The sequence below is a fragment of the Doryrhamphus excisus genome, chromosome 11, assembly GCF_030265055.1.
Source record: "Doryrhamphus excisus isolate RoL2022-K1 chromosome 11, RoL_Dexc_1.0, whole genome shotgun sequence".
In the NCBI taxonomy this organism is placed as follows: domain Eukaryota; kingdom Metazoa; phylum Chordata; class Actinopteri; order Syngnathiformes; family Syngnathidae; genus Doryrhamphus; species Doryrhamphus excisus.
In genome coordinates, this window is record NC_080476.1 from 16,457,501 (window position 1) to 16,483,232 (window position 25,732).

Consider the following 25,732-nt stretch of genomic DNA (forward strand, 5'->3'; position numbering starts at 1 on the left):
TGATAGCTTAGTAGCTTAGTTATAACGGGAGGTTGCCTCTAGCCACAGCTCTTAACAACAATTATTGTTTTAACTGGTGCTGATTTGAGTCCCTGGTGGTTATTAGCGTAGCCGGCACCTGGAACATAGCAGGCAGATAACTGAATTAGGTGTTAACTGGAGCATTTATGATGTTCTATGAAGTGGAGACCAAAAAAATCGGAATCACAGGCATCCTATGACATTTTAGCTTACTAACAAGCTGTAGAAAATGTGTGCTTTTAGTCTGCTGATAATGATGCGTAAAGTCCCACTGACTTGCTTTAAAAGTGCTGCGTCGGAGTCGGTGTTTGGCAACGAGGTGCGTCATTATCTATTTTCGCTGGCCCAGATCGGTGGATTAAGACAGCACCCCAACCAAGCCATCTGCCGGAGTAAAGATTCAAGTCTCAACTGGCAGAAACATAAACTGCTTTGGCACCCTCTGTGTTCAAATGCTCGGCATGGAAGGATCCAACACTTTTGCTTACTTTAGCACAACCAGCCATTTAAAAAAAAAAAAAAAGATAGTATTGTTCAGTTTTGATAGACGCTGTCAAGGGGGGTGTAGAGTTGCCCTGACTTGATCCTGCAGACGCACGCAAAAGGTCATGCACTGTTGTTTATCGAGACCAAGGGGCTTCTTTCAGTTATCTGTGCCAAATAGGGGGCCAGATGGGAGCCAACCTCAGCTCTCTTCCCACTGGGCGTTCATTTTAGAGCTAATTAGCTGCTTTTAGAAGCTCGCTTGGAGTAGTTTTTTCACTTGCAGACATAAATACCCTTAGACTCACACGTCAAAAAAACTCAACCTGTGCCTAGGATATGAAATGCGGACATGACGGTCACGGGTTGACGTAATATTAATATTATGGCATATGAATTACACTTACTGTTGTTTGTATTAACTACCAATGTCAGCTGAGCAGTTTTCCTTAGTGGTATTACAACAGTGGTTCTATTGCTGGTGAAAAGATTTCCTTTAACGTGTTTATAGCCTCTCCAATTATCACCTGCCTGGGCTATTTTTCAGCATTAACTACAAGCAATTAATCAAGTATTGGATTTGTTGCTTATAATGTCGATGTTACAACAACATATATAAATATTTTGTTGACACAAACCCTTTCATTCCGCATTATGACTGCAAAATGGACAACCTGCGCTTGTAAACAAACAACGTGAGTCAACACATTTCTTATGCAACCCTGACAAAACCACTGCGGCAGTGCTGGAGCCTATCCCAGCTGTCTTGTACACCCTGGACTGGTCGCCAGCCAATCACAGGGCACATATAAACAAACAACCATTCACACTCACATTCATACCTATGGACAATTTGGAGTCGCTAATTAACCTAGCATGTTTTTGGAATGTGGGAGGAAACCGGAGTACCCGGAGAAAACCCACGCATGCACAGGGAGAACATGCAAACTCCACACAGAGATCACAGAGGGTGGGATTGAATTGTGTTTGCTAGCTGTGAAGTCTGCGCGCTCACCACTCGACCGCCGTGCAGCCTAGTAATAAAATTATTTTTCATATTTAAAAAATGTAATAAAAATATATATATTAATAGAAATCAAAATACATCTAAATTCATATTTTAAGTATTTTTTTTAATTATTATATATGTAATGTCAGTGTTTTTTGTACTTTTTTTTGCAATATTCATGAATTCACTCATTTTCTACCGCTTATCCTCACAAGGGTTGCAGGGGGTGCTGGAGCCTATCCCAGCTGTCTCCGGGTGAGAGGTGGGGTACACCCTGGACTGGTGGTACATCACAGGGCACATATAGACAAACAACCATTCACACTCACATTCATACCTATGGACAATTTGGAGTCGCTAATTAACCTAGAATGTTTTTGGAATGTGGGAGGAAACGGGAGGGTGGGATTCAACTCGGGTCTCCTAGCTGTGAGGTCTGCGCGCTAACCACTCATCCGCTGTGCAGCCACTACAGGAATTGGACTATGAAAATCCTTTGTCAATGGCCTATTGAAAAGTGTTTGTTTGACCTTATTGATGCAAGAAATGTGCAACTCAAGTGCAAGTCAAACTGCACTAAAGCAGTCTCAGTGATTGATTCCATTGATACAAGTGGCCTTTTCAGTCACAAGTACTTGATTTCGGCCACACAAAAGGCACCCAGCGTAGTAATTAGGTCACTTGCCACCAGCCAACGGAGCATCGATTGGAATGTTCACAGCTTGAGGCTGGATTATTGAGTTGATAGATTTTTTTTTCCCCTATGGAGAAGCAATACATGTTCCCTGAACACGGAGAAATCCATTAGGAGTCTTCCTTGTTCTTCTTGACTACTTGTTCTGTATCTTGATCTTTATTACCTCAGCTTAGGTCGTAATAATACTTGTGCGAGTCTTGTACAGATTACTTCGATACTGATACTTGTAATGGGTGTTACCACCACCTACAGGACTGGAGTGGAATGGGGTCAATATTAACATATTGATCCAGATGTCCATAGGTATGAATGTGAGTGTGAATGGTTGTTTGTCTATATGTGCCCTGTGATTGGCTGGCCACCAGTCCAGGGTGTACCCCGCCTCTCACCCGGAGACAGCTGGGATAGGCTCCAGCATCCCCTACAACCTTTGTGAGGATAAGCGGTAGAAAATGAACGAGTGAATTCATGAATATTGCAAAAAAAAAAAAGTACAAAAAACACTGACATTACATATATAATAATTTTAAAAATTACTTAAAATATTAATTTAGATTTATTTTCTATTTCTATTAGTTTACATATTTTTATTACATTTTTTAAAAATATGAAAAACAATTTTATTACTGGGCTGCACGGCGGTCGAGTGGTTAGCGCGCAGACTTCACAGCTAGGAAACCCAATTCAATCCCACCCTCTGTGGTCTCTGTGTGGAGTTTGCATGTTCTCCCCGTGCATGCGTGGGTTTTCTCCGGGTACTCCGGTTTCCTCCCACATTCCAAAAACATGCTAGGTTAATTAGCGACTCCAAATTGTCCATAGGTATGAATGTGAGTGTGAATGGTTGTTTGTCTATATGTGCCCTGTGATTGGCTGGCCACCAGTCCAGGGTGTACGCCGCCTCTCTCCCGAAGACAGCTGGGATAGGCTCCAGCACCCCCGCGACCCTCGTGAGGATAAGCGGTAGAAAATGAATGAATGACTTCATAAATTCATTAATTTATTGCTTGCTGGACGTGACCGTGTCTGGTATAGGATTATGTTGTTGAAAGGAAAAGGTGCAAAAAACCTAAAGCAGCCTCCTTTAGATTCCCTGCAGTTCTGTGTCAGCCTCAAAGGGCAGCACTTTCCAAATAGCAAAAGGAATTGAGGACCGTTGCGAGCAAACAAGCAAGCCGTGGACTGAACCTTGAACACTCACACTTTCTGTTCTGCGGTGGCGCAGTTGCGATAACATGACTGAATCCCCGAGGTGTCCGCTGCTAATGACTCTGGTTCAAAAGGCGAAGACGCTTTTATGTCTCTTCTGATTAGTCCGTTTGTCTCAGAGCGACAGGCCACTTTTGAAAAGGAAAGTTGTAGCGAAAAACAGATGTCCTTTCATGTCGTTCCGACTGTTTACAAAGATTCCTCAAAGTCATGCTTTGGCTGTATTTTACCTCCATGGCCTTGTGGATTGTACACATGGTTAAAGTGCTCACGACACTAAAACACATACTAATTTTGTTATTTTTGCCGTGCAAAAACAAATACCATAGTTCAGGGGTCTCAAACACGCAGCCCGCAGGCCAAATGTGGCCCGCAGGACACTAGTTTGAGGCCCTTGCCTTGATATGAAAGTTTAATGTTAGTGCGGCCCGCGCAAGTTTGATATGGATGCTGTATGGTATCATGTACCCAGAAATAATTATTACGTTTGATTGATGTTCATGTTAAAGGTTAAATAACTGTTAATAGTTATCCTCCCTATCCGTGTGGAAGTGGTAAATTTTTGGCAATTTAAGTTGAAAGGAAATAACTTGAAGGCTACCGTTTAGGTCGCTAGCGCTCTAGTTTGCAAGTTAGCATGTGTCTCAAGACGCTGCAGTTGCGCAATATGTTGTAAATAAAAAGAGTATAAATGTGACTATAGTCATGTTTTGTCATGTCTACAGGGCTCTAATAATGTTTTGTTCATTTTAATCTGAAAAAAATAATTTGTCTACCCACCAACTATATGTGGTTTCTTAATTTTTTATTATTTGCCGTTTTATTGTTATTATTATATTTATTTATTTATTACTGATTGATTGATTTTCTTTATTCTTGATTTGTTTATTTATTTTTCATCTTATTTTGTGCAGAAAAATAAAAATTAAGATATTTGAGAACAGTGGAATGTTTTATCAGAGTTTTTATTGTAGAAAATCGGAACCAAAGCACTGAAAAAGTTTGTATATTTTTATGTTTTTAATAAATGCGTTTTTTTGTTTTTTTTGGAAAACCAGACCCTAGCTCCAGTGGCCCCCAGGTAAATTGAGTTTGAGACCCCTGCAATAGTTCATATGTATCAAAAGAATGAATGCATCATACGGAGTCATTGCAGTTACAACTTTGTCATGTTATCAGCCACATGCAGATTTTCATTTGCATAATTTTCCAAATGAGTATACTCATAAAGGGATTGTTCCATACGTTACAGCTAAGCCTAGGAACGGGATTGGACACATTTCTGCGCCGGCACGGTCCGTAAACAGTGTTTTCAGATTCACCTTATAATTAAAAAGGTTGGTGGATTTCGTTGGTTCTCCCCTTGGGATCATTTCCACCTTAGCAGGGACAAAATATAGCAACTCAAGGTTACTTCATGTTTTCGTTTCAAAGCATGTTCCTTCAGGATAGCCTTCAGGACAGGTGGTGTAGAGTGGAACTTCATGGATGGAATTATCCATTATTACATTGACTGTGTGGGTATTGGGTATTGTGCTTTTGCAGAGTATGGTGATCCCAAGCTGAAAATTAGACGTGAAATCATGTTGTTATTGTAGTGACATTGACAAAGTGCGGAAGGGAAATAAAGATGCATCTAAAATAAACATTTACCCAAATGGAAAAAGTATTTAGATACAGTCTAAAGTAGTACACGGTTTGAATTTAGTGTCTTCACTCCATCACAAAATATACTAATCAATAAATCATGCTGTTTTGTAGTTGAATATGACCTATTATTGGTATTGGTTTGTATTTTTTGCCTACATTAAGAAGACACATTGGTTACTCGGTGTCAGTAATTGTTAGATGAGACCCACCAGATTTGATCGCAGGAACAACAGGCTTTCATTGCAGGTTTAAATGATAATACAACGGGCATAATAATAACCATGGTCGACTGTTGCAGCCATAATACAGAAAACTAAAACTCTGAAACACTGAAACCGACGGTGTCACTTCCTGTCCTCCACATGGAACACATTTACTGCAACACACACGAGCACGGGTTTTATTTAAGTTGATTAAATCACTGTATTGGGTAATACTAGAGACTATAGACCTCTATGAATGTTATAAACCGTATTTAGAAGATCATAAATGAGTTTTTTCATGCCCCAAACTATGGAAATATTCCAATTATAGAGAAGGAATCCCACATCACATTGGTCACTAGGTGTCAGTAATTGTTAGATGAGACACCCACCAGACTTGATAGCAGGAACAACAGGCTTTTATTGCAGGTTTAAAGGATCTGACAACGGGCATAATAATAATCACGGTCGACTGTTGCAGCCATAACACACAGAAAACTAAAACTCTGAAACACTGAAACCTCCGGTGTCACTTCCTGTCCTCCACATGGAACACATTTACTGCAACACACATGAGCACGGGTTTTATATAAGTTGATTAAATCTACTGTATTGGGTAATATTAGAGACAATAGACCTCTATGAATATTATAAACCGTATTTAGAAGATCATAAATGAGTTTTTTTCATGCTCAAACTATGAAAATATTCCAATTATAGAGAAGGAATCCCACATCACATTGGTCACTAGGTGTCAGTAATTGTTAGATGAGACACCCACCAGACTTGATAGCAGGAACAACAGGCTTTTATTGCAGGTTTAAATGATCTGACAACGGGCATAATAATAATCATGGTCGACTGTTGCAGCCATAACACACAGAAAACTAAAACTCAACACTGAAACCTAAGGTGTCACTTCCTGTCCTCCACATGGAACACATTTCCTGCAACACACACGAGCACGGGTTTTATTTAAGTTGATTAAATCTACTGTATTGGGTAATACTAGAGACTATAGACCTCTATGAATGTTATAAACCGTATTTAGAAGATCATAAATGAGTTTTTTCATGCCCCAAACTATGAAAATATTCCAATTATAGAGAAGGAATCCCACATCACATTGGTCACTAGGTGTCAGTAATTGTTAGATGAGACACCCACCAGACTTGATAGCAGGAACAACAGGCTTTTATTGCAGGTTTAAATGATCTGACAACGGGCATAATAATAATCACGGTCGACTGTTGCAGCCATAACACACAGAAAACTAAAACTCTGAAACACTGAAACCTCCGGTGTCACTTCCTGTCCTCCACATGGAACACATTTACTGCAACACACATGAGCACGGGTTTTATTTAAGTTGATTAAATCTACTGTATTGGGTAATATTAGAGACTATAGACCTCTATGAATGTTAGAAACCGTATTTAGAAGATCATAAATGAGTTTTTTCATGCCCCAAACTATGAAAATATTCCAATTATAGAGAAGGAATCCCACATCACATTGGTCACTAGGTGTCAGTAATTGTTAGATGAGACACCCACCAGACTTGATAGCAGGAACAATAGGCTTTTATTGCAGGTTTAAATGATCTGACAACGGGCATAATAATAATCACGGTCGACTGTTGCAGCCATAACACACAGAAAACTAAAACTCTGAAACACTGAAACCTCCGGTGTCACTTCCTGTCCTCCACATGGAACACATTTACTGCAACACACATGAGCACGGGTTTTATTTAAGTTGATTAAATCTACTGTATTGGGTAATACTAGAGACTATAGACCTCTATGAATGTTATAAACCGTATTTAGAAGATCATAAATGAGTTTTTTCATGCCCCAAACTATGAAAATATTCCAATTATAGAGAAGGAATCCCACATCACATTGGTCACTAGGTGTCAGTAATTGTTAGATGAGACACCCACCAGACTTGATAGCAGGAACAACAGGCTTTTATTGCAGGTTTAAATGATCTGACAACGGGCATAATAATAATCACGGTCGACTGTTGCAGCCATAACACACAGAAAACTAAAACTCTGAAACACTGGGTAATACTAGAGACTATAGACCTCTATGAATGTTATAAACCGTATTTAGAAGATCATACATGAGTTTTTTTCATGCTCAAACTATGAAAATATTCCAATTATAGCGAAGAAATCCCACATCACAGTCGAGTCTGGCACTAATTAACTCTTATAAACGAGGAATTACCGTATTCGGTCATAAAATGGTACAATTAGGCATGGTAGTATCGAAGTACAAAGGTATTGTCAAGTACCCCACAAAAGGGTAATGTTTTTGTTACTAATTAAAATCAGTATTGTCAGGAGAATAGACGAGTAATGACATCGCGGTCTTCTCTTGAATTCGAATTTCCGTCTTAAGATAAAACTACGCCTAACAAATTGTTATTGTCTGTATTTGCATATTCAGCAGCTTGGCACAGCTTCCGATTTCCCTTGTCTCTTTATTTCTGTTACCCTTTCAGCCCCCTTTTTTGGTGATTACACTTCATCAAACCCTTCAATGACTTTTTAATTATGACCAAAGACGACTGCCTGTGTATTTGTCAGCACATACAGTGAAGTGCCATCATTACCAAAACGGTCATTTCCCAAAGTTATTACCATGCTATATTCCTAAAAGGGGACATTGGAATGGAGATTGATGTCTGGTTAATGGCTCGAGCAGGCGTCGCCGCACCGAGGGGAGACCCAAAGTCATCAACGGGGTCGCACTGGTGGACGGTTTAAATTGGTCCTGCTGGCGCGAGGATCATTGAGAGGATTGATGCGTCTTCTTGTGGTGTGGCTTTAAATGCTTTTTATATACGGAGGATCCGTTGTTGCAAAACCAATGAAATAGATCATTTAGTTCAATTATATCATCTCAACTAATTTTTTTAATGATTTATTTAATCAATGTAGATATATTTTGGATGTTTTCTATCATTTATTTGATAGTTTTCTAAGCGGTGGGAGGTTGGGAACTTAGTAAGTTGTTGGTGTGGTTTATATTGCAATTCCACTAATCAGATAATTGATCCCGCCCACAACCTCTTTGATGGCTGACTTTGACAGAGCGATTCAATTGTTCCCATACGGCTTGCAGCGTCATGAAATAAAGTACAAGAGTGCATTTAACAGAAATAAAGCAGTTATAAAAGACTGTAGTTTCAAAATAAACGTGAAAAATTGAACTACTTAAATGGCCAATAAGATAGTAATACCGGGGGTCTCAAACACGCGGCCCGCGGGGACGCTAGTTTGGAAAACCTGATGCCGCCCAGCCTTGCCCAGACCCTAGCTCCAGTGGCCCCCAGGTAAATTGAGTTTGAGACCCCTGGTAATACTGTATGATTTAATAACAAATACATTTTCTGTGCGTCTTTTGATGGAATGAATCAGCCTTTATGTGTGGACACTCGGGTCGGTGAGTGTGTACCCTTGAGTATTTTATATGTGTGGAGTCCGTGTCGACCCGGCAGCCTCCCGAGACTCAGAAACAAACTGTTGCACAATTCCGCCGCACTTCTCCTTGGGAACTATTGATCGCTGTTGGATTGACTCCCGAAGGAGAGCCCAGCAGTGCCTTGACTTTATTTCTAAACAACATACACATCTTTATCGACAAAAGGAGGCAACGGATTGATTCTTCTTTGTCTTGTTAGAGGACATATGCTGTTACAAGGTCCATAAGGGCTTGAATGAAAGGTTAGGTTATTTCAGGGGTTAAGTTTAAGTTTTTCTTCCCCAAATGATAAATCTATGGTAAATGACACTAGAAAAATGGAAGAAGAGTTGCGCCACAATTTTAAAAAAAAACATGTTATACAGCTAGAAGTATTTAAATATTGACATTATCCACAGTGTTAAAAGCCACAATCAAGTTTCTTCGAGGTGTGAAATTGGCTCTTAAAAGTGCTGCTGCTTGATGCGTGTCAGGTGTTAACAACAGGGCTTTAATGTCTGTGTTACACGTTGAAAATCATGACGCCGTCCATTAGCTGGACAGCATCACCCCATGCTGTACCATTAGCATCGGTCTTAAAATGCTGGTTTTATTTGCTGTTAACTGCACTACCATTAAAAGCTGTAAGATGTAGCAGATTTTTTTTTTTTGGGGGGGGGGGGGTTACAAGCTAATTGGAAGACTTATCTGTGTTGCTTTTCTGAAGCTTTTAATGCAATCGATGGCAGAAGGTCGATGTTTACTGGGTCACTCGAGAAATTTTATGTGTTGCATTTTGAAGTAGACACAATTGAAGCAACGTTCCCACAAGCCTCGTGGAGACACAAATTTTTTGAGGTGATTAACAAGAACGGTGCAGCCGTGACACTGGGGTGTGTTAAGGCACGGTGTTGAAATTTTGATCAGTTAATGAGCAGCCTATTTCTCTTTAATGGTTGTTTGCAATAAAGTGCTTACTCAAGTTTGTTTTTTTTTTTTGTCTTCCTCCCATTTCTGTTTTTTTGCACTCTTGAGCTCTACTTAAAACCTCCTCAAGATCCAGATGAAAAAAATAGGCTCTTATTTCATTCCGGCTTTTTTCTTTTTAGTATGCATTTTATGAAATTGCATTGCCCCTTACAAATAAATTCATCTTATCTGAAGGATACTAGAATGCTGGAATAGACAAGCATTGCATCCATAGTGATGCTCTCTCACACACACACACATACACATGCACACACACACACACACGTGATACGAGTCAGAGTTTCTGTGCTCAGTCAACTGTTTCCATTTGGTCTGTGGGCTCATCAAAGGCCTCAAACTTGAGATGGTTTTAACGAGAACGTCTGGCAGCCAATTATTGGGAATGACCTAATTGCATGAGATAGCTCTGACACACACACACACACACACACACACTATCATCACTATCATCTCTATTTTTCTCCCTTTAACTGGTTTGTTGCTTCTCCTGTCGACATGCATCTGTCTGTCTGTCTGGATCTTCTAGCCAAATGGTGAATTCTAAATATCATTAGATTAAAAATACAAATGACCCCAAATTGGTACAATTTTAGGTCAAAGTTTTCTGGAAAATGATGCTAAAATCTAAACAAGACAACAACAGAAGGTGCACACAGTGGAGGAAAACAAAACTGTTGGTGATAAAAGGTCACTAGGAAGCTAACAAAATACGAAAAAAAGTAGCAAAGATACAAAAAAAAATGAGCAGCTACTTACTGGAAACAGTTGGTAGCAGGGAATAAGGGTTAACGAGAATGTCTAGCAAACGTGGCACGAGAACACGAGGCACGCATGAAGCTGGCGAGGTAAGACAACAATCTGGCAAAAGGAAACCGGCGAGACAGCATGGCTTAAGAAGGGTTTGATTGGTGATGTGCCTCAGCTGTGCTAATCAGACCAGCTGGTGAGAAGATTCCTCGGCATCGCTGTAACGAGACAGCAGACCAAGCCGAGTGCAAATTATGACAGGATTATTTCTTTAATGTCACTGGTGAGTCAGACTGATGTTGAGTAATGACTTCCTGTTGGTTGAGGAGTTAAGTCACTTGGTTGAAACGTGATTCTGGACCGCAAATCTGATGCTGCCCAACCCCACAACAGCAGATTTGAGTTGTACTTGTACTGCAAAACAAAAGGTTTGAAATCAGGGATGTGGCGATCAATCGGACAATGATTGACATCGGCCATTTTCCGGGAAAAAACATGTGATCAGCATTCCAGAGGCATGCATAGGTTAACATGCATTAGACTCAATAGGTATGAATGAGAGTATGAATGGTTGTTTGTCTATATGTGGGGCGGCACGGCGAGCGAGTGGTTAGCGCGCACACCTCACAGCTCGGAGGACCAGGGTTCGATTCCACCCTCGGCCATCTCCGGGTACTCTGGTTTCCTCCCACTTTCCAAAAAACATGCTAGGTTAATTGGCGACTCCAAATTGTGAGTGTGAATGGTTGTTTGTCTATATGTGCCCTGTGATTGGCTGGCGACCGGTCCAGGGTGTACCCCGCCTCTCGCCCGAAGACAGCTGGGATAGGCTCCAGCACCCCAGCGACCCTCGTGAGCAAAAAGCGGTAGAAAATGAATGAATGAATGAATGTCTATATGTGCCTTGCGATTGACCAGTCCAGGGTGGACCCTGCCTTTTGCCCAGCTGGGATAGGCTCCACCCACCCTAATGAGGATAAGTGGTAAAGAAAATGGATGGAGTTAAGCAGGACTGATTTATATGGAATATAGATATTTGTATAAAAATTAATTCATTTTCTACCGCTTTATCCTCACGAGGGTCGCGGGGGTGCTGGAACCTATCCCAGCTGTCTTTGGGCGAGAGGCGGGGTACACCCTGGACTGGTGGCCAGCCAATCACAGGGCACATATAGACAAACAACCATTCACACTCACATTCATACCTATGGACAATTTGGAGTCGCCAATTAACCTAGCATGTTTTTGGAATGTGGGAGGAGCCACTTAGCTCCCATAGGGAACTCATGAGTCTCATTTATGTCTCAAATGGCTTATTTACTCATATTATGTCTACTATATAGGGTAAAAGTGATTTTTCATTTCTCAAGGGCTCTATTTATGTAAAAAATATTTAGAAGGTCATGTTTTGTATGTCATAAATATAAAAATATTCCATTGATATAGACCAGGGGTGCTCACACTTTTTCAGCATGCGAGCTACTTTTAAAATGACCGAGTCAAAATGATCTACCCACTACAAAAATGCAAAACATCTATTTATTTTCAAATGTATTGAGGATTATTTGTACGTACAATGTATGTTGATGTACCTTACATAACCAAATGAGCCAATATTGCAAAACACACATAATTAACTATTAAAAATTGTTGTAATTACCTGAGTTTACTTTGATGACTTGCACTGAATTGAACCAGCCAGGGATGCATAGTCCGGACAGTAGCCGCTGATAGCCAGCCTCAAGCACACTTCCAAATGTTTATCAGTTATGGATAATATCCGTATCATAATATCCGTATAATATTCCATATCCGTATGGAAGTGATATGTTTTTTGCCTTTTTACTTGGTCCAGCTCCTTCACTCATTTTAGTGACCATAAACTTTAGCGAGGGCTTAAAATCTCGCAATTCGCCGACTAGCTTAGCACTTTGCATCGTTGTTTACGCATGAGCGGTGACCTAAAGGTCAAAATTCAGTTGTCATCTGACTGGTTGTCCTGTATGTCAATCAAGTAACGGGGATGGATTATAGGCTGACATCGTAAGTTCTGCTGCACTTAGAGACGTTGTTTGATTTGATTGGTCGCCCGAAGGGCAACATTCAGTTGTCATCTGAATAGCTGCCCTGTATATCAATCAAGTGACGGCATTGACGCTGGGATGATATTTTTTTTAATGTCACGCCGCGATCGACCAGCGATCGACCAGTACCACCTCCGCGATCGACCGGTAGATCGCGATCGACTTAATGAGCACCCCTGATATAGACTAACAACCATTCACACTCACATTCATACCTATTGAGTCGGTATTGACCTATTGAGGAAACCGGAGTACCCGGAGAAAACCCACGCATGCACGGGGAGAACATGCAAACTCCACACAGAGATGGCTGAGGGCGGAATCGAACTAGGGTCTCCGAGCTGTGAGGCCTGCACGCTAACCACTCGCCGGCCATGCAGCCTGTATAGAAACTGTTTTACAAAAATAAAGGCAAAAAGTATATTTTTCATATTTACCTATTTGCCAGGGGCCCTTGTAACTGTCTAATGACCACTCAAAATGTACAATTAATCCATGTGAGCCAATCACACTCCGGTTAGAGCCGGCAGCGTACCAGCCACATTTGCAATGAATTGAATGAAATGAAATTCATGCATACAGTAAGTACAGTAAGTATCTACGAGTGTGTACAATTTGTCAGTGCACACAAATTAAGACTGCACAACTAAATGCTAGTATTTTGAAATAATATTATTTTGTGTATTGTTGTACAGCTGCTTGGAAAAACTTTGATTGCTATCCAAATTATTCCCCATGAGGAATTTACCCATGTCAATCCCTGTTCCCAAACATAATTACTCCCCTTGTTGCCCCCATTTCCCCCCCCCCCATCGCTGGAGTGACGGATGCTCCCCTTTATAAGAACCCTGCTCGGTCATTCATTCAGCGTCAAGATTCTTAAATCACACCGTATTCATAAGAAACATCCCTAAAAGCGTCACTCGGAATGGCAGCGAAAAGACAGTGAATGCATCGAGCACAGAACGAGAGAGGGGGTTATTATGCATGCATGTGTTTGGCAGAGGCTCGATCCCGCCCGCGCTCTAATTTCCTGTATAAATACGCATGACAGATATGTAAATGATCTCCAAATGTATGCAAAACTCAGTCTTAACAATTCATTTTAAGTGCCGGTGCTGTCACAAGTGGAACACGGAGACAAGAGAGACCCCCCCTTTTTCACAGTGAATGTACTGTACAGCTGCAATGTCAGCGTATGCATTCATTAGGTATGTACTAAATAAACACTTCAAAGCCACTAAGATGAACAATCTCATGAGATCCAACAAGAGCATTTGGAGAGTACAGACCTCCCCCAAGGCACATCGTATACATACAATTTGATCTGATAGGATATGACAGCCATACAATGTCATATATTCTTCAATAACGACTGAATGTGTGCGTGCAGTCTTTCAGCATGCAAACGGCGGTGAGGTCAAGTCATCAGAGCCCGCGACTTCAGCAGAAAGCAGTAAATAACAAGAGTCAAGCAGGGATGAAGCAGTAAATCAGAGTCGGTCCGTAACGTTGTTTTGTTTATCAGCAGATTTCAATATTTCCACCATCTGCTGCTTCAGCATCTGTTATGGCTTGGTCAGATGTTGGCTGGCATTGCCGACAGCGAAACACTGTCCACACAGACAAAATAACGTACCTATACTGTACATAATACAGTAGCAGAGGCAATAGAGAAACTATTTACCCCCCCTGGTGAACAAGTAGAGTGAAAAGTATGTATCTCCACATTTTGTCAGTTTGTATACAAAAACATGTTAGCTTAAAGCAGGGGTCTCAAACTCAATTTACTTGGGGGCCACTGGAGCTCGGGTCTGGGTGAGACTGGGCCGCATCAGGTTTTCCAAAAAACACAAAAAAAACGCATTTATTAAAAACAAAAAAATTCGCCTTGATTCCAATTTTCTACAAGAAAAGCTCTGATAAAATATTCCACTGTTCTCAAATATCTTACTTTTTATTTTTCTACACAAAATAAGATGAAAAATAAATAAACAAATCAAGAATAAAGAAAATCAATCAGTAATAAATAAATAAATATATTAATAATAATAAAACGGCAAATAAAAACTTAAGAAACCACATATAGTTGGTGGGTAGACAAATTATTTTTTTCAGATTAAAATGAACAAAGCATTATTAGAGCCCTGTAGACATGACAAAACACGACTATAGTCACATTTATACTCTTTTTATTTACAACATATTGCGCAACTGCAGGGTCTCGAGACACAGGCTAACTCGCAAACTAGAGAGCTAGCGACCTAAACGGTAGCCTTCAAGTTATTTCCTTTAAACTTAAATAGCCAAAAACTTACCACTTCCACACGGATAGGGAGGATAACTATTAACATTAATCAAACGTAATAATTTTTTCTGGGTACATGATACCATACAGCATCCATATCAAACTTGCGCGGGTCGCACCAACATTAAACTTTCATATCAAGGTGGGGGCCTCAAACTAGCGTCCTGCGGCCGCGTGTTTGAGACCCCTGGCTCAAAGTGTTCATCCAATTTCCTATATTAACTCATTCGCTACCAAAGACGTATTTAGAGGTTAGGGTGGGGTCAGAGGTGACATCATGTCCTTCAAGACATCATGAAAAACGTGAAATTCAAAAAGGGAATATTTGAGCAAGTGAGGAAGGAGCAGACAGATTTATGTCACATTAGCCACGTTTACATGAGGAGATTTTCCTCTTTCCGAATGACGTACCAGAAAACAGTGTATACATGGAAAGGAATATTCCAATCTCCTGTCTACATGCACCGCTATAATCAAAGTCAATGGGGCAGTGACGCAGTAAAACGTAAACATCATCACGTGATTCATCGAAGATGGCGGACGAGAGTGTGATTACCACGGTTGTTGGGACAGTTGCTATACTTGAACGTTCAGTTCTTTTAAAGTTTGTATCCAAAACAAACGTTCTGCTGTAGTCCAGTGATGACTGCTCGCCGCCATTTTCAAAACCTGAGAGACATCTGTGTGTTACGTCACTGAGCATGCGCTGAAAGAACGCACCTTGACAACTTTCCGATTGAGCGGGTACAAGATACCTCAATCGGATTATGGAAAGGAATATTCCACCCCTGTGAATCCGATTATATATTCATTCGGATTGGCACTTTTCTTTCGGAATGAGGATAGATTCTTTCCGTTTGAGCAAATAACCCGAATGGAATTGGAATATTTGGGTCCATGAATACGTGGCTATTGTTCTTAGGACAGATATTCCTGTTAGAACGTCATTAAAAGGTCCATTTAGCTTCTCCTGCTGTTCTGAATTTGGATTGAAATACTCAAATAACCACAATATGGAGCTCTTTTTTTTCTACTAAAAACCTAGAATTGACAGAATGGATGGATTTGTGGGTAATTTGTGAATCCTTTGTGTTTTGCTGCATATTTTTTTATAGTGTATGGATTTTCAGTCCATGTGGTTTGAGGTTTGTGTGTGCAGCGCAGAGATTAATTACAGTTCCAAACTCTTTGTTAATTATATGATCCATTACTGGACTCAAATGAGCGGCTGGCATGACAATCCCATTCATTACCCTTCTTTTCAATTGAACTAATTACATCATAGCTTTTCCACCTTCAGACCATAATTCATGTAATTAAATGTGTGTACATTGTAATTGTAAAGTGTCGGGATTACTTTAATCGATTAAATGTACACTCCACATCAGGTACTTGAGGTTCGAATGCTACTGTATATCATCACTGTGATATGATGCTAGAGTGGCCCGAGGATTAGAGACTCACCGACTGAATCCATCCAATAAATGGGCAGTCTGGTCATCATCAAATGAAGGGATTTGGATGTCTTCAGACATATTTCTGAGGATGCTAGCAGCCACCATCTGAAAGGACAGTAAAGCTGGAGTGGCAAATTAAAGACCGGCTGTGGACCAAAATGGTGAGACCTCCTCGGACTGAAATAAAGTATACTCTAATCCCTTGGTTATTGCAGTTAATTGGTTCCAGATACAACTGTGATAAATATATTCATTTGTTCATTTTCGAACGATTATCCTCATGAGAATCGCAGGGGTCTTCGGATGAAAGGCGGGGTACACCCTGGACTTGTTGCCAGCCAATCACAGGGCACATATACGTAGACAAACAACCATTCACACTCACATTCATACTTATGGACAATTTGGAGTTGCCAATTAACCTAGCATGTTTTTTGGAATGTGGGAGGAAACCGGAGTACCCGGAGAAAACCCACACATGCACAGGAAATTGAACTTGGGTCTTCTAGCTGTGAGGCCTGTGCGCTAACCACCACCATCGTGCCCGTGATGAGTACATAAGATTCCCTATTTACAATTATTATTGGAATATTTTGTAGTTGTACATGTGTTCCCTAGTTGGGGTTTTAATAGGACAGCATCGGGAAGACCAGGGTTCGATTCTCCGCTTGGCATCTGTGTGGTGTTTGCATGTTTTCCCCCGGTACTTCCTTCCATATTCCAAAAACATACATGTTAGGTTAATTAGCGACTCCATAGAATGTATGTATGAGTGTGAATGATTGTGAATAATGATTGACAGCTCCAGCATACCCTGCGTAATATGTTACTATAATACTTTACTATTAATACAAGCTTCATTTAGTTATTCTACCTTAACTTCTATATGAAATGAACATTCATTCATTCATTTTCTACCGCTTATCCTCACGAGGGTCACGGCGGGTGCTGGAGCCTATCCCAGCTGTCTTTGGGCGAGAGGTGCGGTACACCCTGGACTGGTGGCCAGCCAATCACAGGGCACATATAGACAAACAACCATTCACACTCACATTCATACCTATGGAAAATTTGGAGTCGCTAATTAACCTAGCATGTTTTTGGAATGTGGGAGGAAACCGGAGTACCCGGAGAAAACCCACGCATGAACGGGGAGAACATGCAAACTCCACACAGAGATGGCCGAGGGTGGAATTGAACCCTGGTCTCCTAGCTGTGAGGTCTGCGCACTAACCACACGACCGCCGTGCCGCCCATGAAATGAACAATGACTCCATAATTAATCTTACTACAGTACTACTATTTCGTATAGTACTTCTAAAAGCCTGGAAAATTACCATAACAACCATTTCCCAGAATGGAGGGAATGTGTTTCTTGGCATCATTTTGGCTCTTTTTTTTTTTTTTTTTGCAGCACAGAATAGATGAGAAGCAAAAAAGAGGTGGGATGATGATGATGATGATGATGATGATGGAAGCGAGAACTGGAGGAGAGACAGCCAGTACGAAACGAAGCTTGGCCTGTTGTTGTTGGCCCACACAATGTCTGCCTGGTTGAGCGCAGCGTTCATCTACTGACACACACACACACACATATACACACACATACACACACACAAATACGCTGCACCTTTGACATTCCTGCATTACCTCCTGTTTTCCTCGTGATGGAAAGCAATGTAGTTCACAGCCAAGGGAATTAACACCGCTCTCCTTCATCTTCTGCTCTCTCATCTAAGGTAAGACCACACACTCTCACTCATATTTGGCTTCCGTTTAACGTCCTGTTCCAAGATTCTGTATTTACAGTACATGATTCTCAGTTTTGATCCACAACAAAGATATCATTTTACATGCAGTCAAGGCCATCTTGTAGAAGAACATGACTACTTTCTTCAGGTAGGTACGACATGACAACATTATACCTCATCTCCGTTTAGGTGAGTGCCAGGTGCAGGTTTTTTTTTTTTTTTTAATGTAGCCTGAATGCAATTTGCACAATGAGATCATTTGTGTTTGATGGTACGAGCGCATTCATCACCTCAGGACAAAATTATTCAGCCTCTTCCCAACAGAGACGCAGCCAGATGGAGCAGCAACGATTGCGTCTCCATTTCGTAGCGTGACTACAATCCCAAACAAAGTTACCATGGTAATAAGTAATAATGTCGTATATGTGTGTGTGTGTATGCTGGTTGACTCCAAGTTTATTCTAATTTCAATCATGTCAAATGAATTAGAAGGAGTGTGTGCCAAGCTTTGGTGGATGCCTCCAGCACATATCCATGCCCCACCTCACACATGCACTGTAGTTATGTTTGTTGTCAGCTAATGATAGCGATTTGGCAAAGTTTAGCTGCGAACGAACAGTAAGTTCGGTTTAGCATTCGCTCCCCCGTAAATGTTTTTTTTATGCTGTGTTAAATAGAGTGCTCCAGTGATGACACCAACAAAGGGCACCATCTCACAAGTCAATTCACTCAATATTTGATAGCAGGAAGATGTATTAACAAGACGTGATGTTTGATCACAGAATTTCCACAAAGTACAATTCATTCATTTAGAAATGTATTATTTTCGTAGTTAGAACATATGAAACCTGTTTCTGACTTTGTGAATATGATTTTCTACAAATATTAGAGCTCCGTACACATGAAATAACAACCCTATAATGAAATTTCCACTCTGATTATTTTTTGTTGAGAATTTGAGAAATTGAGAATAAGTGGCATAGAAAATAGATGGATGGACACATTGCTCAACTGTAATACGCAGGCTACGGTATCACTACAGGGACATAAGAGACGGCCATCGATAGCATAACAGGGTACAAAGTACTTGTTCTAAACTTAAGAAAGTGATTCAAACATAGTGGTAATAATGACAAAAGAAGCCAACCCTACCACTTCCACACGGAAAGGGAGAACTATATCATGTCGGATATGCAGAGTGAAGGTAATCTATGATGCCTAGTGGCCAGAATATCATGCAAAAATTGGAATCCAGACTCTTTAGGAACCGGAATCGTTCAAATTCAAACTATGTCCAGCCTTTGATATGGGAAACACTTGATATCAGGAAATCAAATTCACGGTTTTAGACAACAACAATCTGTCCCACCTGGCATCCCAGAGTTGTTTATGATACGGTTGAATGTTCAACAATAGCATAGCAGGGTACAGAGTACTTGTTCTAAACTTAAGAAAGTGATTCAAACATAGTGGTAATAATGACAAAAGAAGCCAACCCTACCACTTCCACACGGAAAGGGAGAACTATATCATGTCAGATATGCAGAGTGAAGGTAATCTATGATGCCTAGTCGCCAGAATACCATGCAAAAATTGGAATCCAGACTCTTTAGGAACCGGAATCGTTCAAATTCAAACAATGCCCAGCCTTTGATATGGGAAACACTTCAAATCAGGAAATCAAATTCACGGTTTAGACAACAACAATCTGTCCCACCTGGCATCCCCCAGTTGTTTATGATACGGTTAAATGTTCAACAAACCAACCAGATTCCAACAATAAGGTAATGATAATAAATGGGATGCTATTAAAAACCATAAAACTACAAATGAAGCACATGGCCATTTAAAGAACAATTCTTTTTTTTTCCCCCTCCACTCCGTTTTATTAAGTTGTCTACTTTGGCAGTTGCAGCGGCCATCTGCACACTTACACATATTCATTACAGAGACGAGAAGTGGCTTATGGTGATCAATATTGTAAATCTAGACCTGGTGTGTATGTGCGTTTCACAAAATGGCTCTATTCCACGTGGGGGGTGGGGGTGGGGGGTCCCATTTGGATTAGAAAAGGGCACGAGAGGGTCATACTTGATGCCTTGCTAGTGTTTCATCACTCGTGACCTCAGCTTCACCCGCCCCCCTTTCCTGAAACTACTATGTATACATGTTTGTTTTGGATTTATTAATTATGCTGGAATTGTTTGTGTATCAAAGTATCAATTTCAATGATGCGGCTATAATTGGGCAATGATGTCATTGATGTCAGGATAAGGCATCACATACCAATCGCTCATGGATAAATTATGTTTGGATTAATTATATATATGGAATGGAATGGAATGGCCTTTATTGTCATTATACAAGATGTACAACGAGATTGGAGAACTTCTCCTTTCAGTGCAGTAGTCAAGTTTAAAAAAAAGTATATAAAAGTAGAGTAAAAAAGACAATTTAACAAGATATATATACAAGATATATACAAGATATCCAAAATATACACATAGTATTGCACATGAGCATATGCAGGAGTAGACATATTGCAGATATATTAATTTTAGTGCAATGATAAATGGGTCATAGTGCAAATAATGACTGGTGTATACAGATGAGTAAAGTCACATATGAGTGTGTATATATATATATATATATATATATATATATATATATATATACATTTTATTTTATTTTATGAGTGTTATTGGCCAGGGATGCCATATAAAGGGAATAGTCAGGACATTTCAAAGGCAGTCAATAATTAATTAATGGGGGAACAACATGATATTTTTCACGGGACCCAGAATTGCTAGTTGCGCCCATGCTACCTACTAGCTAAACTGTATATGAAAACAATTAGCACCTTAATGTAGACAAAAACATATTTTACTTACTTCTTGAAGGCAACATACATCACTCTGAAACTCCCAGAAGACGAGACGCCCTCTTCAAGGAGACACTTTGTCTTCCACGGCTGCTCATTTAGATTAATTCAGTTCTTACGGTAGCTTGCCGGTCTGACTGCTACACACAGGGGAGTGTTAGCAACATGGCTAACTGGTTAGCTGTCGTGACCGTGAGCCTTCAAAACTCACCGTACTCCGTCAAGTCGTGCTTCCCCCGCCGGGTATCTTGTGGTATGTGTTAGCGGTTCGTTTCCACACCGCAGACATTATAGTTTTTTGTTTTGAAGGAAGTGGGAGGACAACACTGTCAAAGTAGTGTTGCTAACTTTTTGGTAAAAAGAAGTAGCCATTGGCACGTCGTGGAAGTCACTCAATGACGTCATCGGTTTATTTGCATATAATTTGCATGTTATCTTTTGGGGAAATGGCTGGGCTTCAACGAGTTTAATAATAATAAAAAATAATGATGATGATGATAATAATGATGATGATAATAATGATGATGATAATAATAATTTAATAATGTAATAATTATTATTATTTTGTGCAGAAAAATAAAAATTAAGATATTTGAGAACAGTGGAATGTTTTATCAGAGCTTTTATTGTAGAAAATCGGAACCAAAGCACTGAAAAAGTTTGTATATTTTTCTGTTTTTAATAAATGCGTTTTTTTGTTTTTTTTTTTGAAAACCTGATGCGGCCCAGCCTTGCCCAGACCCTAGCTCCAGTGGCCCCCAGGTAAATTGAGTTTGAGACCCCTGCTTTAATTAAATGTCTCTCCAACAAGGCCCTTGCAAAGCGACCCACCCCAACCAGGATCTCATTGGAGGGGGTTGGAGTTTCGCACATGGCAGCTGCTTCTGCATCTCTGGATGCAAGCTACTCTGCACACAACACTGCTAATTAAATGACAGGAGTGAAGTGAATGAAGTGGTAAAATGAACACCAGGTTGGATGATGATTGTTGCTTGAGGACAATCATTTGGGGAAGGTCTAATTGGTTCATCCATTACCCTGCTCTGCAGCTCAATAGGTGTCTTCATCAGACACAACAAGGGGGGAAAAAAGAACACCCACCCCGTTCACTTCAACATTAGATCTCTTGCTATGCAGAGATATTTATGTACGGTATTAGCTTTGCAGATGCAGAATATGCATACATATTTAATCTGTATGCATCCATGCCCTTTTTTTGGCCCAGATGGAATGAGGAAGAAGGAGACACAAGAGAGACTATGCAAACTTTATCCAGCATTTCAACAACCCTGTTTTTTGCACTGCAGTAGTCCCTTGCCACTTTGCAGTTTCAATTTGAATAACAGCTTTTCAAAAATATATTAATTCAAAAATACAGCCTATAATTAGTAAAAAAATATACATGCATATTGAAGCAATTTGTATATTTTTTTTGACTAAATTAAGCATTTCCTAGGATTAAAATGGCTAACCACTAGACCGCCGTGCCGCCACAGGAAGTGATGTCCGGGATTTTTTTTTGGTAGCCATTTTAATCCTAGGAAATGCTTAATTTAGTCAAAAATATATACATTTGCTTCAATATGCATGTATATTTTTACTAGTTATAGGCTATATTTTTTTTAAAATGAACAAAGCATTATTAGAGCCCTGTAGACATGACAAAACACAACTATAGTCACATTTATACTCTTTTTATTTACAACATATTGCGCAACTGCAGGGTCTTGAGACACATGCTAACTCGCAAACTAGAGAGCTAGCGACCTAAACAGTAGCCTTCAAGTTATTTCCTTTAAACTTAAATAGCCAAAAACTTACCACTTCCACACGGATAGGGAGGATAACTATTAACAGTTATTTAACCTTTAACATGAACATTAATCAAACGTAATAATTTTTTCTGGGTACATGATACCATACAGCATCCATATCAAACTTGCGCGGGCCGCACTAACATTAAACTTTCATATCAAGGCGGGGGCCTCAAACTAGTGTGTTTGAGACCCCTGCAGTAGACCCTCTGAAGTCATCACATGCAAGTCTGCGTGATAATCGATACAATAGCTTATGTTGTGTTTAATGCTAATGCTAGTTTAGCTTCTAAGACCAAAAGGTAGCAAAATATGGACAGTTTTTTCCCATAACGTTGACATTCTAATACAGTAAAAAGCTGAAATTTTGAGTTAAAGTGCCTTTTTATTTATTTCATAGCTATATTTATATAGCAATATTTATATAGCTATACAGAGTCTGAATAGTTTTGGATTTTTTTTAATGTATGAAACATAATTTATCAGTATTTTACCACTTTCATATGTCAGTTCCATCCATAAAATATACATTTGACACATATTTTTTATTAACATTTATTCCAGTATTCGAGGTCGCAGCTTGTTGATAAATCCGAGTTCCATTTGGAGGCTTTCCATGAAGTAGATTCCTTATTCATAAATAAAATATTTTTGTAGTTAGAGCATCGAAAACCTGTTTATTGCCTTTTAAATATGTATTTTTTAAACATTATTAGAGTGCCCTACACCCACATAGTCACCGTTACACTCATGTTACTCAATAAAACATAAATAAGACTTATATATATGGATCAGAATAACTATAAAATAAGGACGGTGTTGCTTATGTGCTGTTGTATGTCAACAAACGAAGTAACATGGATTGTTAATTAAAGCAACACCTCAAGTGAAAGTGCTCGTTCAGCAAGGACTAATTTGCAGACGAGTCTACCATTTACTGTGTCAACAGGAAACTAATTGTTTGTTTGTTTTCTCTATTTCGGATAGAATGCGAACGCTTTCCGCCAAGCGGGGTGTTGCTGATGGCGGCGGCGGCGGTGATGATATCAAGGGGGGGAAGGGGCCAATGTGTACTGGAGCACATGGAAAAAGTGAAACAGACACAGAGAAAAAAAGACAAGCGAGGCGATGTGAGAGTCATTGTTGTCTACGCTAATGGGAAATTAATTATGCCACAGCTGGCTGTAATACTGGAGGGTGACCTCAGGGGGCGACGTGCGCCGTCGGTGATGGGACCAGACAGTTTCATTAATATTAGATGCTAAAAAGTATGCGAATTGGAGGCACTTTCAAAGTTACGCATAACAAACACATGAGTGGTTAGCACGCGGTCTCAGAGACCCGAGTTCAATTCCACCCTCTCTAAATAACTGTTAATAGTTATCCTCCCTATCCGTGTGGAAGTGGTAAGTTTTTGGCTATTTAAGTTTAAATAGCCAATCCAAGTTTAAGCCCTAAATGTGCCTCACCAGTGGCATCATTAGGCCTATTTTTTTTAATATTACTAAATATTTTTTATTGATTTTTATTTTTTTCCCCCAAAAAATCTGACAAATTTCATATAATAGCAAAAGCAGGCTAATAAGCAGGCATTTTTTTGAATGTCTACTACAGGGGTCTCAACCACGCGGCCCAAATGTGGCCCGCAGGACACTAGTTTGAGGCCCCCGCCTTGATATGAAAGTTTAATGTTAGTGCGGCCCGCGCAAGTTTGATATGGATGCTGTATGGTATCATGTACCCAGAAAAAAATTATTACGTTTGATTCATGTTCATGTTAAAGGTTAAATAACTGTTAATAGTTATCCTCCCTATCCGTGTGGAAGTGGTAAGTTTTTGGCTATTTAAGTTTAAAGGAAATAACTTGAAGGCTACCGTTTAGGTCGCTAGCTCTCTAGTTTGCGAGTTAGCATGTGTCTCAAGACCCTGCAGTTGCGCAATATGTTGTAAATAAAAAGAGTATAAATGTGACTATAGTCGTGTTTTGTCATGTCTACAGGGCTCTAATAATGCTTTGTTCATTTTAATCTGAAAAAAATAATTTGTCTACCCACCAACTATATGTGGTTTCTTAAGTTTTTATTATTTGCCGTTTTATTATTATTATTATATTTATTTATTACTGATTGATTTCTTTATTCTTGATTTGTTTATTTATTGTTCATTTTATTTTGTGCAGGAAAATAAAAATTAAATTTGAGAACAGTGGAATATTTTATCAAAATTTTTTATTGTAGAAAATCGGAACCAAAGTACTGAAAAAGTTTGTATATTTTTCTGTTTTTAATAAATACATTTTTTTTTTTTTTTTTGGAAAACCTGATGCGGCCCAGCCTTGCTCAGACCCTAGCTCCAGTGGCCCCCAGGTAAATTGAGTTTGAGACCCCTGGTCTACTGTGTTTTCAATGCAGGCAAGTCAGCTGGGGGGGTTGTACGAATCAGGTCCCCCCCCCCCCCCCCACTTATGCCATAAATAGCATGGATTGAATTGCTGATTGGTTTTCTGCCCTCATCGTCTCCTTTTATGTGAGAGTCTACCCAAAATAGCCAGTGATGGCGTGCTGGGTGGAGGAGCGTCATGATCGAGGAGGAGGAGGAGGAGGAGGAACGGAGGTGTGGCTGATCTCAGGCATGACTTTCGGCTACGGCAACATTTGGGGATACGGTCAAGAGCAAACACTGACTTTGATGGATCGTCTCTGGTTGTGGGTGTTAAAAACGCCATTTCAGCACAAGCAGCAGCCTCCGCACAAACGATCCCACGGCTCGGAGCTGCCGCTATCTGCTTAGAGAGCAGATGGCCGTATAATAGAAGATTGCGTGGCTAAATTGTTTTTTTTTTTTTTTTTGAGGAAAGGAAATACTAGAAAGTATTCCGACCCGAGACACCTAGGGAACAGCGCTATCCGATTCCAGGGGAAGATGCTGACGAAGAATCACAGACAATAACAA

The 25,732-nt window shown here is 40.0% G+C and overlaps 1 long non-coding RNA gene across 3 annotated transcripts in view; it reads right to left on the bottom strand.

The window, feature by feature from the left end:
- Positions 1 to 21,345, bottom strand: part of LOC131137851 (uncharacterized) — an 83,464-nt gene extending 62,119 nt beyond the window's left edge. The window contains exons 1-3 of one of the 3 annotated variants that reach the window (XR_009131988.1): positions 21,178 to 21,345; positions 20,977 to 21,106; positions 5,802 to 6,219 (exon numbers count right to left, since the gene is read on the bottom strand). This is a non-coding gene — a long non-coding RNA (uncharacterized LOC131137851). Of the gene's footprint in view, positions 1 to 5,801; positions 6,220 to 16,350; positions 16,440 to 20,976; positions 21,107 to 21,177 lie in introns of those variants that run through there. The other 2 variants (XR_009131989.1, XR_009131987.1) reach the window with 2 other exon arrangements.
- Between the last annotated feature and the right edge of the window lie 4,387 nt (positions 21,346 to 25,732).